Consider the following 13,867-nt stretch of genomic DNA (forward strand, 5'->3'; position numbering starts at 1 on the left):
TTTTTATTCGCGTCTGAACCGTCTATTTTACACGTAAATTGAAACTGCTCCGCGAGCTGCATGTATTATCTATGCATATCACGTCACACGTCGAGGAGTAGGACTTTTTTTTTCCAGGAAAAAAAAATGCTAATGTAATTAAATTTAATGTAGAGAATCACATCATTTCTTTTTCTTTAATTTAGTTTTTTAATATAAAATATTATGCACTTATGTATAATCATTTTATATATAAGTGTATAATATTTATATTTATAGTAATGTATAATATTCATATTTATTTATTCACATTCATATATCATTTTAGCTATAAAATATTTATATACTCATATTTCTTTGATCGAAATTTTTTCGTTGAAAATATATATGATTATTCTCAATGTGTGCAGATAATTTTTTAATACTATATTATATATGTATACATAGAGTTACAAGATTAGTACATTCAGAATATTCCCTCTTTTTTATTCCAAATGTGACACTTTTATATGAATCGTATCTATTTCAATAAAATGACGCAGATAAATTCATAAATTAATACAGATATGTGCCAAGTATATTCATTCAAAAAGTCAAATGATCTCAATAAAATATGCAAATTTACAAAAATGCCTTCTATAAAATATTCGAAAAAAAAGACATCGAAAAAGAAAATCTTCAATAGTTATTACTATCATCAGCATAGTAAATAATAATTTAAATACTTAGTGGGACGCGTACCGATTTGTTTGTCGAACAAATAATTTTTTTGCGGATGCATCAATTTAATTAAAACGACGAATATCTTTAATCGTGGCTGAAACGCTATCAGCTGATTCCGTTTCCGGAATTATTACTTCGGAAGATCGTCATTCGCGATGAATGACAGAGAGGCCGCGCAAGAATAAAATCGAAACAAGACTCCGAAGTCTCTGAACCGAGTCTCTTCTTCGTCATCGTTGTTTCGTGTTTAAAGCCGAGGGACTAACCATCGCTCTCACCCGGAACCATCGTTTGACCAGCGCGGATTCTATCTCCAATTGGTCGGCTATGGACGTCTCGAGAAGAGCGCTTGCATTATTCATAACCAATTCCCGAATCCTGAACTCAAAATGAATCAGCATCCAGGTCAACTTCCTACTCCTCCTTCAGCCTGTCGTTGTCTCTTTCTGTCATTCGTTTTTTCTTTGTTTTCGCATTTCTACTCTTCCCTTTCTTTCAATTGACGTATATAATAAGATATAACGATGATTGAGATTGCTGATATTAATGTTGAGTTGAGCTCAATTTTTATTAATATAACGATTGTAAAGCGATAAGAATATCGCAAATTCTCATATTTTTAACATATGTAAAAAGTCTTTTATTCGCTTCCATTGTGTTTGAATCGATCTGAGACGAATCAATTTAAGTTTATTTTCTAACCGCTTTTTTAACACCTTCGACACATGTTTATTATTTCGATTGAGATTTTTTTTTTCTAAAACTAATCACTCGTGTAAACATTTACAAACACTTAGTAATACATATCACAACGGAATACTAATATTACTTGCAATAAAATTACTTGCGACAGTCGAACATTAAATTAACAGACGAGAAGATGCATGATGCATCGATAGCGCAGCGGAGAATATATCGGAGAGCGAATTAATGTATAAATTCCTAACAACAGATATTCACGTTGTCTGGCGACGTTAATGTGCGAACAGAATAAAAGATATAAAACGACGACCGGCCAGGACAACTCGATTTCTCTTGTTGTCTTCGTTATTTTTATTTAAATTCTTTTTCTCTCTCTCCCCTCTTAATTTATAATCGAGGCATTATAATACAGACGTTTTCCATCGCCTACTTACATCTTGGTGCGAATAAGGCACAGCGCAAATGTCTCCGCTAATGACACGGTGTATTATTCGTCGACGTGCAGAACGTAAAAGGCGAGGCTGTGAATCCTCAGTATCCAAAGTGAGAATGGCTATTTGTATCATTGTCATCTGCGGCAACTGTGAACGCACTCTGTTGCAACGACTACGTTCATTTCACTCGATGCGGCTCGTGCATCTTCGAATAATCAGCATTTGTACACGTAATTGCGAAACGCACCGCATAACTTTATGCAAATGGCCATATACGACAAATATAACGAAGAGATTCTTTGAAGTTAAAATTATTAAATAATATAATAACGAATAAGTTTTTAACTTATTTAATTTTGGAGTACGATTTAAGAGATAGTACGATTAAATATTTCTCTTTGAAAGAATTTCTCTTTACGATCCTCTCGTTGCCAGATGCAGCCATTACGTTCTACAAATATACATACATCTCTTTTGCGACCAATGCAACGGTTCGGCGGGAATATAGTCACGACGGAGAGGCGAGCTGACGTTTAATACCTTCCTCAACGAATATACAGACCGAGAAAATGCGAACTTGATAAAAAACACCGACGACACAGGCACCGACCAAGTGACTGCCTGAGCTTCTAATAGCTAGTAGCGTTTACTCGCCGTTTGACTACGCGAGAAGGCGGAACACTCGAGGTTCTTGGACGCAAAGTACGTCAAAGTACGCCAGCTGACAGCAATCGTAAAGTACATCATATCTTTGATCTATATTCGGCTGTGGTCGCCTCTACCCCCTTTTTTTCTGGGTTTATTATTGGCTACGGTACGAGAAAATCTGATATGACAATTCCTCAGAAGAGAAAGAGAGAATCGTGCCGACTGGCGACTTAATTAAGAAAATGTCAATAAGATTTATTGGACTTTTTATTATTACCTAAAATAGCTTTGTCAGGATAAAAGAGGTAGATTTTCAAATGAGACTGGGAAAATGTAATTTTGAGAATTTTCTTTAAAAAAATATATTAATGATAAGTGAAATTAGATTATAAATGACACGAGTGGAATTGGAAATTTGATGAAAACCATGAAACATTTTAACGTCATTCAAGATCGCGGAAATTGGAACATTGTTATGGAACACTCGCAATAATCTCTCTTTGAAAAGCGTAGAATGATCGTTTGCAACGGAGAGATCTAACGGTACATCGTAAAGTCCGGCGCAATTTCCTCTCTTAAAAGTATCCGCGCGTCTTTTGAAACCAGCGAACGATTCTTATAGCAGTTTTTGCCGCTACGTCATGTTTCATGCTGTTCATCACGACGATTTTAATTCCCCAGCCATGAGATTAGCTTCGTTAGTTAACTACAACGAATGACATCTCTTCCTTTATAAATTTATAGATAGTTTAATGATATAAGAGATTGCAGTTTTGCTTATTTTATTATTTTTAACGCGAAATCACAATAGCAGATTTTTGGAACTTATATAGATATGGAAAAGAAACATACATATTTCTGGAGAATAATTCTAAAATACATAGACGTTTCTATCCCACGCTGAAGTAACATCGCAACTAGCGTGTTCCTAATTTCGACACATCTCATCCAGGTCGGAGTCGTCTTGCGTCAAACGCGCCAGAGAGAACAGATATAATCGGTCGATCTCGCGAACCTAGGAGGTCCGGAACATCCCTCGAATATATATGCAGCACCAACAGGCGCTGTTCGTTATCTCGCAAGTCTTAGCGCAGGCAACAATCGCTACGGTGGAAACTCGACACGACGACATCCACTAGTGCCAGCTTTCGGCCGCGAGTCAATTAATACACGTCCATTCAAAACGCGGCCGCGCCTTGCCTTTCCGCAAAGATACACCCGGTACATCGTGTCGGTCGTGCGGCACGGAAGCCCGGAGCCGGGTCGAGAGATAGCGAGGGTGATGGAAAGAAGCTGCGAGATGCGAGATGGAGAGAAAGGCAAGGAGAGAGAGAGAAAGAGAGAGAGAGAGAAAGAGAGAACGATAGAGAAAGGAAAGCCTCGTATACTTGAAGCTCGCCACACTGAAAAGGGTAGCCCACGGAGCATAACCAAGTAGCCCACGACAATAAACAGGGAAACGTTTTATTAATTGCCGAGATCTGTCAGTGTCTCCGGCGAGAGCGAGCTGCCATATTAAATGACCACATACCGCCGACCGAAACCGACCGGCCCCTCGGCCAGAACGACGAGTCCGGTCGGTTGTGCTCGCCAACAATCGGTGGCCGCGGACATCGAGAGGCCCACAACCGCGGGGCTCCTTCTGGATATTACATTTCCTCGTGGTACACGAGAGTCCGCCCGTTGTGGCGTAACAGGGAGAGCAGCTCAGGAGCAAGGAGGAGAGCGGGAGGAGAGAGCAGAGGATCCTCCGCGAGATCTCGAGAGAGAACCGGTCCGTTAAGACGACCCTGACTGTACTAACCACCTGTAGATACGAACCAACGGATCCGCGCCATCTTTCTATGTATGTATCGTCTATCGAGAGGAATTCCTCGATTCTAATCGGGCGAAACTCATCAGACGACGCGTCGCGAAGTGGAAGTAGCGGTAGGATTTGATCTACGCAGATGCGGACGTTATTAACTCTTTGGCATCTGCACTTTTTCTTCGTCAAACGTTATAAAAATCCCGCGTTTGTCCCCGCAAGATCGTCCAACAGGCTGCCCATATATACATAAGTGCGCGTAGTCTTTTGCTAATATCGATTGATATGAAAAAAAAGGGGAAAAACAAGATATAACACTTTTGAGAAGCGGTCATAATTGTCAACGATAACGGTATATACCTTGGTAATTAGCATCGCGACACGTAGAAAACTGTGCGAAAGCGCAGACAGAGATTCTCTCATGTATATCCCTTCGTCGCGATAAGAACCGTCCAGCCATTCGCATAAATGCCGATCAACGTGCGAAAAATCGCACAATTATTTTTACCGTTGATCGTTACACGAAAAAATATTACTTTTTAAAGTAGGACGAGACGACGATGTTTTTCTTGTAACCGTTAATCCTCGACATTTTACATTATAACGTCTTCATCTATAGAGAGTGTGGAGCAAAAAAAGATATATATTTTTTCGCTCTCTAAATTCTCGGGACCAAATCCTTCTTATCGATTAATCCCCTTAAATCGATCGGTTTAGACGTTATTAAAATACAATATAATCTTAGATTATAATAATAAATTGAAAAGGTTCAAATATAGAAATTTTAATCGAATAATTTAATATAATTAATAACCTAGACCTAGACTATAATATCTTCATCTACAGAGAGTGTGGAACAAAAAAAAAGATCGCTGTCTAAATTCCCAGAATAAAATTCTTCTTATCAATTAACAATAAAGCTTTTAAATTGATCGGTTTAAACGTTATTAATCCATTATATTATTATATAATTATAATCTAAGATTAATATGTAATTAATATATATAATTATTATCTAAGATTATCCATTTCTAAAAAGTGCATGTTAAGTCGATTCTCGAAAGTCTCGAAGTATTGTTGCCTCTTTTCCGCACTGCTGATTGGTTCTCTGTCGATTCGCGTTGTGTGTTATATTCGTAGCATCGAAAGACTGTCATCGCGAGGGTTAGCAGTTAGCAGTTTGACAGTTAGTCCAAAAAGTAAAATAAAATAATAATGTTTTAAATAATATGTTATTATACTTTAAACTTGATTAATATTTTGGCGGAAAAAAGGCAAAAATACTTGCGAGAATCGACTTAATGTCTTTTTTAGAAAAAAAAAAATTACAATAACAAAAGCGCGCGTTACGCCATTCCTCGATTTTAAATAAAAAAGAATAATATTTTTATATAAAGTTTGTTTAAACTTGGTTAATATTTTTTGATAGAAATCAGATGATTAAAGCATTACATTGCTAATTAAATTTTAACAAAAATATGTTATAAAAATTAATATAATAATGTTATAAATAATATGTTATAATGCCTTATCTGCGATTAATATTTTTTGACAGAAATCAACTGATAGCTGTTATAAATATTAATCGAATTTAAGGAATTATAATACATTATTTTAAATGTTATTATAACATATTCTTATTTTAAGAATTAATTAGCAATTTTACGTTTTAATCAGCTGATTTCTGTAAAAAAATATTAATCGAGGATAAAATATTACAACATATTATTCACAACATATTGCTATTTTAATTTTTGTAACATATTATTTTAAAATTTAATTAGCTCGCTATATTAATATTTTTAAATTTATTCATTTAATTATAAAGTAATATATTTATTAAGTTAAAAATAGAAGTGAGACATAAATCCAAATTAACAATTAAGGTTTCGTCGCAATTTTTAAGGACAATAAATATTTCCTTAATTAGAGTCATAAATATATTTCGTCCGACACTTTTCGATAATCTTAATATAATTCGAATTGCGAATGCGCAGTAGAAATGAGTTTCGACATCTATTACCGCGATATATGTATATAGTTACGCATAATATTAAAAATTAAAATTTTAAGCCGCTGACCCCATACGGCGCGGATTCATTATATATTAGACCAAAAAGGTAGTACGCTGGTATGCTTATGGTACCAAAATAATCTGCAAACAATACACTATTGAAACTTATATACGATTAATTTTTGGCTCGTTTTAAAATATAGAAAATTAATATTTTTAAACCGCGGACCCCATACGGCGCACAATTATCAGCTGATTTCTGTCAAAAAATATTAATCGAGTTTAATGTACTATAACATTTTATTTAAAACATATTATTTTATCATTTCTATTACATACTATTATTTTAAAATTTAATTAACAAATTAACGCTTTAATCAGCTGATTTCTATCAAAAAATATTAATCAAGTTGAAACAAACTTTATATAAAAATATCATTTTTTTTTATATAAAATCGAAGAATAGTGCGCGCATTGCGCGCACTTGTGTGTTGTTCTAGTAATAATAAATTTTAAAGGCTTTAAATATTCTTAATTATGGCTATGTATATGATTCACTATTTGCTACGTGTAAACTTGGCGCGTGACACGTGTTTTTTTTATACGTTCTTGTTCAGAGCAGCAGTCGAGGATCACGCAAAAATGTTCAGCGGCGTTATATATAAATATATATATACATCTGCACGCTAATTAGTATACTCGCGCGCGTGCAGGCAATAACCCTCATAATCCGAGGTCGCAGCAGGTCGGCCGTAACTCAGATACGAGATGATTCGTATCGTGTTCTTACCTCTCTTTTTCCCCCCTTTCCCCTGGCTGACTCTCGCTCATAACACCCAGCGACGTAGGCTTCGAACGGTCCATCGTGACGGTATCGCATCCCATCGCATCGCATCGCATCGGCCGGCAGTGGCTGGTAACGGTCGCGTCGCGATTTTTACGACGACGAGCAAACATCGGCAAGTCTGTCGTCGGCAACGGGTCTTTCTCTCTCTCTCTCTCTCTCGGCGTTTTCCAACAATGAGGATCCCTCCTCCGTTGTATGAAAGCGACGAGATTCTCCTCATCCCGACGACCACCGCCGATGCTACCGGTTCCGCATAGTCCCTCGACTATTTCGAGTTTCTCGCGATGAATCATGTCGCACGACAACACGGTACGCCGCCTCCGATATGTGCCTCATGAAGGTTAACAACTAACGAGTCGAGTGGATGAGGCCCAATGCCGGTGATACCGAACTCGGACGTTATTCTCGACGATACGTGAGCGACGTCTGCTACTTGAGAGAAGTGGAGAGAGCTGATGCCTGACACCCGATTTGTTAGCCCATTCAGTATCCTGTCAGTTGTACCGCGGCGTATGTAATGTCGGTAATTTAATATATGGTGTTTACAGTAGAGATGATTTTTGCTGGTAATGGGCGGCTCGTTAGCCACCTTTCAAGTTGTTATCCTGCTGATACAGCAGAAAATGTTACTAACCCGATGCAATAATATATAAGTTAAAAATTTTTCTCCTTTCAAAAAAAAAAAAGTAAGCCATTATCGGTGATATTTGTATCTAATAATAATTCCGCTGTTATTGTCAACAATCATACGTATTTAATATTTGATCTGTTGCACTCTAATGTGTACTGACATTATACAATGGTATACGTTTTATAATAGAATTCACCTTTAATCTTGTCTGAATGAAAATGGATTGGTTATCTGTCGATGTTTTGAAATAGCAATACGTTTTGCATCCATTCGCTTAATCACAGCGCGAGTATGTGTGTCACAAACTAACGGCAACAAGTCCAGGAGAGATCAAAGATGAAGATAATACGCTGATCACTAATATATCACAGTGTCATTTATGATCATTGATCGACGAGTGATCCTCGCGGTTCTCAGGCGCAGTCACGCGGATGCTATTTCGGATTTTCACATTACTGCGCAAATAATACAATATAATACAACTATAGTTATACCGCTATTGGTCTTTACCTCTTTTATAGATACACCTTTGAATCTCGCCGCCGTGCGCGGGCGAATAAATCCTCGCCTCGCGATGATTCACATACCGTGATAACGCAACACAGAGAGCCCCGTACAAATGCCTGGATAGTTAACTGTTAACGAGTCAAAGAATCAATACCCGGCCAGCATCGAAATCACGCAGATCACGTTTTCATCGTCCACGAACTTTGATCGATACGACGAATTCTCGTTCTCGCGTGGCTCACGAAATTGCCTCGTTCAGCCGGTGATCTGTCAGGCCATTTTCTATTCGACTATCATATTTTTTTTCGAGAGACTCCGCAACGCGGATAAATTAATAATCAGAGGATTCGACGAATGCGCGGCTGCGTTGTACTCGAATAAATCGCGTGTCGTCGTCCACGGTCATTGATCAATGCGCAATCTTCGCGCGATGAGCTCACGAACGGATTGCAAAACGCCTCGTTTCAAATCGATGCGTCATATAGTTGCGGATTATTGTATAAATCTCTCCGAGACATTAATACAAACGTTCCCGTCACTGCATCGATTGGCAATTTAATATAAATTTTTCGAGAGATAGCGCGCGACAAACTATTAATTCGAAATAAAATTAAATGAAAGACGAATTTTTTTTAATTCTGGATTATAATCGCGCTTAATAATTTTATTTATTTATTTAAACGCTTTCAAGTAATATTATACGGCGTGATTCGCATAGTTCTAGGAAGTCTCAAACGCTAAATCACGATGCCACAATACGCCAGTGTCTCATAGTTATGTGACACATAAGAAATACTGACGATAGAGAGACTCGCCTTTGTGGAACGCGGATGGATCGAATCGTTGTTGTCCATCATCATTGATTGATGCGTGACTGCGCACGAAGTACCAAGTCGCAAGTGAGGTCAGAAGATTCTCCAATTAAACGCTGACCTTATCACGCAATTCAACATACAATACGTTTCTCAGCATTACGACGTGCTCAATTTAATGATCATATAAAGAATGCTTTGCTATATGCGTGCTTGGCACGAATTTTGACGATATCGTACTAATTATAAAGTATTTTATTTTTTTACATCTCCCGTTATAGTGAACGAAAAATTTTTTGAGAGATCTCAACGAAACTTCCTAGTTCACGTCATTCAAATTCTGACTATGTCTATGAATAAAACAGTAATTTTCGAGAATTTTATAAATGCTCAGTCTATTGATTTTATTTATATCATTTAATAATTTAAAAATATGTATTTGTCTTGTCATATTTTAATTATTTTCCTTATTATATCATTTTTAAAGTAATATTTGAAATAATCAATACACAAATTCAAATATTATTTCATAAATAAGAATTGATAATGGTGATTCTATTATCTATTATTTTAATTAATAAAATTCAACAATTGCGCATTTTTAAATAAAAAATATTTTCTATATATATATATCTGTACATTTTTTAAATAAAATACTCTATATATATATATCTGCATCTATTTCGTCTTTAAAAGAAATTTTCAGCTAATATTTGATTTAAATAAAAATCTGATTATCTTCGATAGTTCGTATTTATATACTATTGATATCGGTTAGTTGATCTGATCCATTCTGTATTGAATAGACGTGTAGTGACCACCGAATAACGTAACGCGAGTAACAAGCACTTTATCAAATCACCTTTGGCGATCGCGGACGGGGATCAGCTGATTGACGTGACCTCGCGCGCCCAGGTGAAAAGTCACGCGGGGGGTTGCATCGGAATCATCCTTTTCGATATCTATTATAGGTACAATCGCGTTGTTATTTCCCGAATGATACGTCGCGCATATCTATCGTTCTGCGAGAAGGAGGCCCGTGTTAGCCTTGTTAACCGAACATTCTTTAACCATTCCTGCAGCGCGGTCGCGTTTATAATCTAGCATCGATCGTCTCCCTCTCTCGTATACATATTTCCGAATATGCCTTCGCGTTCGTTCGTCTACATGATGTGTGTGGCAAGATTGCATTATACAATATCTCTTCTTACGTTATATACACACGTCTCTGTGCCCATTATGTCCGCGTTGTATCTTATCACGAGGCTCCTCTGAGTAATCTTGCAATACACGGCGGAACACGGATGTAAAATGTTTAGTACCGAACCACCTAATTGCTATAAAGCCGATAATCATCGGCTATAAGCTAATACACAATTTTTTCCTATCTCCGATGGTATCGCGTGTTTTCGGTGGATCGACAAGGAACCGAATCGACTCTCCATGAGAAGTATTTGGTTGAATATTATGCCTAATAAGCATCGACTTCATACCCTGAAGAGAGCAGTACGCTACAACCCATTGGGAGCTATGCTGTAAAAAATCTGCTATCGTGATTAACCTCCACGTACCTACCTTGCCATCTCGACTGCGATAAACGCGATAACAAGAATCGAGATTTGATCGCGAGAATTATCGCCTTTATTTAGAAATGCGAATATTATAATTATATTCTCTTTCTCTCTCTCTCTCTCGGAGACCGAAACATAATTAAAACAAAAAAAAATTTACACGCTTTAATGAATGGAAAAGCTCGATTTTTTATTGATTTTAATGTAAGTTTCCACATCTACGTATTAATTATAATTCTCGTATTAAATATATTCTCTCTTAATTATGTTATCTTGCGGAAGCAGCATATCATCAACCAATTGAACCAATATTAGGTTTATTAACCGGACATTCTTTATCATTCTCGAGTACGCGTATATCCGCATTATAATCTAACATCGATCACCTTTCGTGTCTGACTTCGTTCTCGCTCCGTGTGTACCGTCTATCCTTGCGCGGTGTGTACCGAGGTCTTGTTGTGTGTGGAACCGAAACCGCATGTCCGTTCATCTCTGTGCACGGGCTCCCACGAACTCGTATGTGTATTTCTATGCACACAGAGAGACGGACACCGACGAGCGAGACGGATAGGAAGGTAATGTCTATAACGGAATCGCACGGGGGGTAGGAACATACACGAACGCGGCATATACCGGGAACTAATGCGTTTACGATGTCTGCCTGACAGTACATCAAAGTCCAAGCTCGGTTCCAAGCCAAGTCTCTCTCTCTCTGTCTGACATTTCATCTTCCTCTGCCTGGTCCTTCTTTCTCTCTCCCTACGTCATCCACTGTCCCGCTTTCAACCCGATATGCTCTATCATACGTTATTATCGAGCGTCCTATGTCCCCTTGGCTTGGGACCATCGGTCGAAGATCATGGTTTTGGGAAACTATCCTCTAGAAGCGCGGTATTATACCTAGTATTAAGCTGATATTGTGACGCATCTGCCCCGGAAGATAAAAGATACTTCCCCATACTATTTAATTTAAAAATTATTTTTTCAGAAAAAGATAAAACGTCATTATTCAACTGGCGTGAATAACAAAAATATAGCAATTATGTTCTTTCTTCATCTACTCTGACTTTATCATATCAAAGCATAAAAAGCGATTTATTCTTATTATGTCTATATTTACACAAGAAGAAAGAAAACTCTACGATATATTTACGATTAATACGATTAAAATGATACGTGATAAAAGTATTGTAAGCGCAAAATTATTGCTGTCAAAGCACAGCGCATTTTTCGTTACTCTAAAAAATTCTCGGAATGGTCCTAAAGTTAAATCTCTCCGATACATACATATATCCGACAGATACATCGTGCGCCGAACGCGAGCCTTGCTTCAGGGTTAACACATTCCAGGGAACAAAAAGGGAAAAAGGGTTCCCCAAAACGCTCCTCGTCGTCGTATGGGGCGTTTGGGGCCCAGCTCAAAAGGGCCTTCACGTACTAACGTCATGAGATGAGACGCGTAAAAGATGAGAAGTCGGGGGCGTGGCGCTCGGTGATCTCCCTCTTTCTCTCTCCCTCTTTTCTTTTTCTTTAGACAAGGTTCTCTCTTGCATCTGCTACGGCAATACGCAATGAATTCGCGGTTATAAAGCCGCGGTAAATCATTAACGGGCCTCTTCTCTCGCGTCTTCGAACTTTCGTCTTTCCGCTTATTTTTCCTTATTATATAAGGTCGTCCGCGCGATAGCTCAAGTCCGGCCAAGGTGGAATTTTGGTCGGACGAGTATAATCTTTTTTATCTGCAATCGCGGATGAGTGATGGGTGAGAACAAGTTCCGCTTTCTTTAGCCGAATAATTCCCTCCTAATTTAACGCTGATAAAATTGCAATTGCATTGCATGAGTAACATGCAGCCGTTTTTCGAACGGATAAATAATTATGCATTTATACATTCGATTACAAATGTAAGTTGAAAAATCATTGCATCACACGTTTATACACGCGAGACATTTATATACCACGTTTCGTGTAATTGACACTCGCTTAGCGAGTTTAATGAGCGGCAACGCGGACAGTCGCTTTCAAAGAAAGGGACGGACGACGAAATTTGCATTCCACTGGTGTTTGCAACGCGGAATTTCCTTCGAAAAAAATTCGTCAGCACAAACAGGAAAGCATATCGTCGCCATCGGCTCGGCATGCGTGTGCACAACTATATATATACGATCGTGATGTACAAGGTGTTGCGGGTAAACGGTCAACAAACTGGCCGGGAGCCGAGGATAAATGAACGAAATTTCGGCACCTGCGGTATGCCTCGATTCATACCTTATACATACGTGCTCGCTTGTACACGCAAGCTCGGCCACAGTGTTTACACGTGTATATACCGTTCCTTCTTCGAGAAGAAAAAAAAAAAGAAAGAGAGAGACAGGCTGCAGAGACAGGAACAGGACAAACATGTCGGGCGCGTTACGTAGTACGGCTCGTTAATTAAGCGATTGCGTCACTCTCGCGGAGTTTGTTTTCGGTGTGAAATATCGCGCGAGCAAACTGAGCGAGCCTCATCTGCTCTCTGTCTCGTCCTTCGAGGCCGCGGTCCCGTCCGGATTAAATTGAGAAATATGTCGCGTGGCATAAAAAATAATTGGAGCGATCTTTCTCCGACGATGTAAACGCGACGACGAGATCGGCCGAATTCCTTTGGGAAGGAAACCGGCGACGAATGGGCGACGATCGTCGGTGGATATCAGATCAGATCCGCATGATTTGTGGAATTTCGGCCGGCGAGTTGGATTTAAAACTGAAGGACACGAGGTATAGCCCTCATTTCTCTCGAACCCGCATGATCGCGATTAAAAAATTTGGTTCCCAATGTGGGGACGCGGTTCCCTCTCTTAGTGTGTTTGAATATATCTCACGGTCCCCACAGAGAGAGAGAGAGAGAGAGAGAGAGAGCGCTACGCGTTATCTCGATTAATAAATCTCGCATAAAGTTGTTTTTTGCGTAACGAAACGCGCGACACGCAAAAATATACGCGCATACATCCCGCCCCTCTGCGTCATCCTATAATCTTCCAATTTTCTACCGCGCCGATTAAAAATATTAATCGCCGCCGGTCCTGTTCTCCTTTATTTATTCAATGTAGTCTGCGCGCGCGTAAATAAGAACAAATAACGGACGACATCGTGTCGCTTGGAAATTCCGCCCAGCTCCTTATCGACGAACGGGCCGTGTCCGGAGGTACCAAT

The 13,867-nt window shown here is 38.5% G+C and overlaps 1 protein-coding gene across 1 annotated transcript in view; it reads right to left on the reverse strand.

Moving 5' to 3' along the window:
• Positions 1 to 13,867, reverse strand: part of LOC145937414 (uncharacterized) — a 192,125-nt gene that overhangs the window by 133,731 nt on the left and 44,527 nt on the right. The gene's annotated exons all lie outside the window — the stretch shown is intronic.

Source organism: Prenolepis imparis, unplaced genomic scaffold (assembly GCF_030444845.1).
Source record: "Prenolepis imparis isolate NDT839.2.m4 unplaced genomic scaffold, iyPreImpa1.0 SCAF_6, whole genome shotgun sequence".
Classification (NCBI taxonomy): domain Eukaryota; kingdom Metazoa; phylum Arthropoda; class Insecta; order Hymenoptera; family Formicidae; genus Prenolepis; species Prenolepis imparis.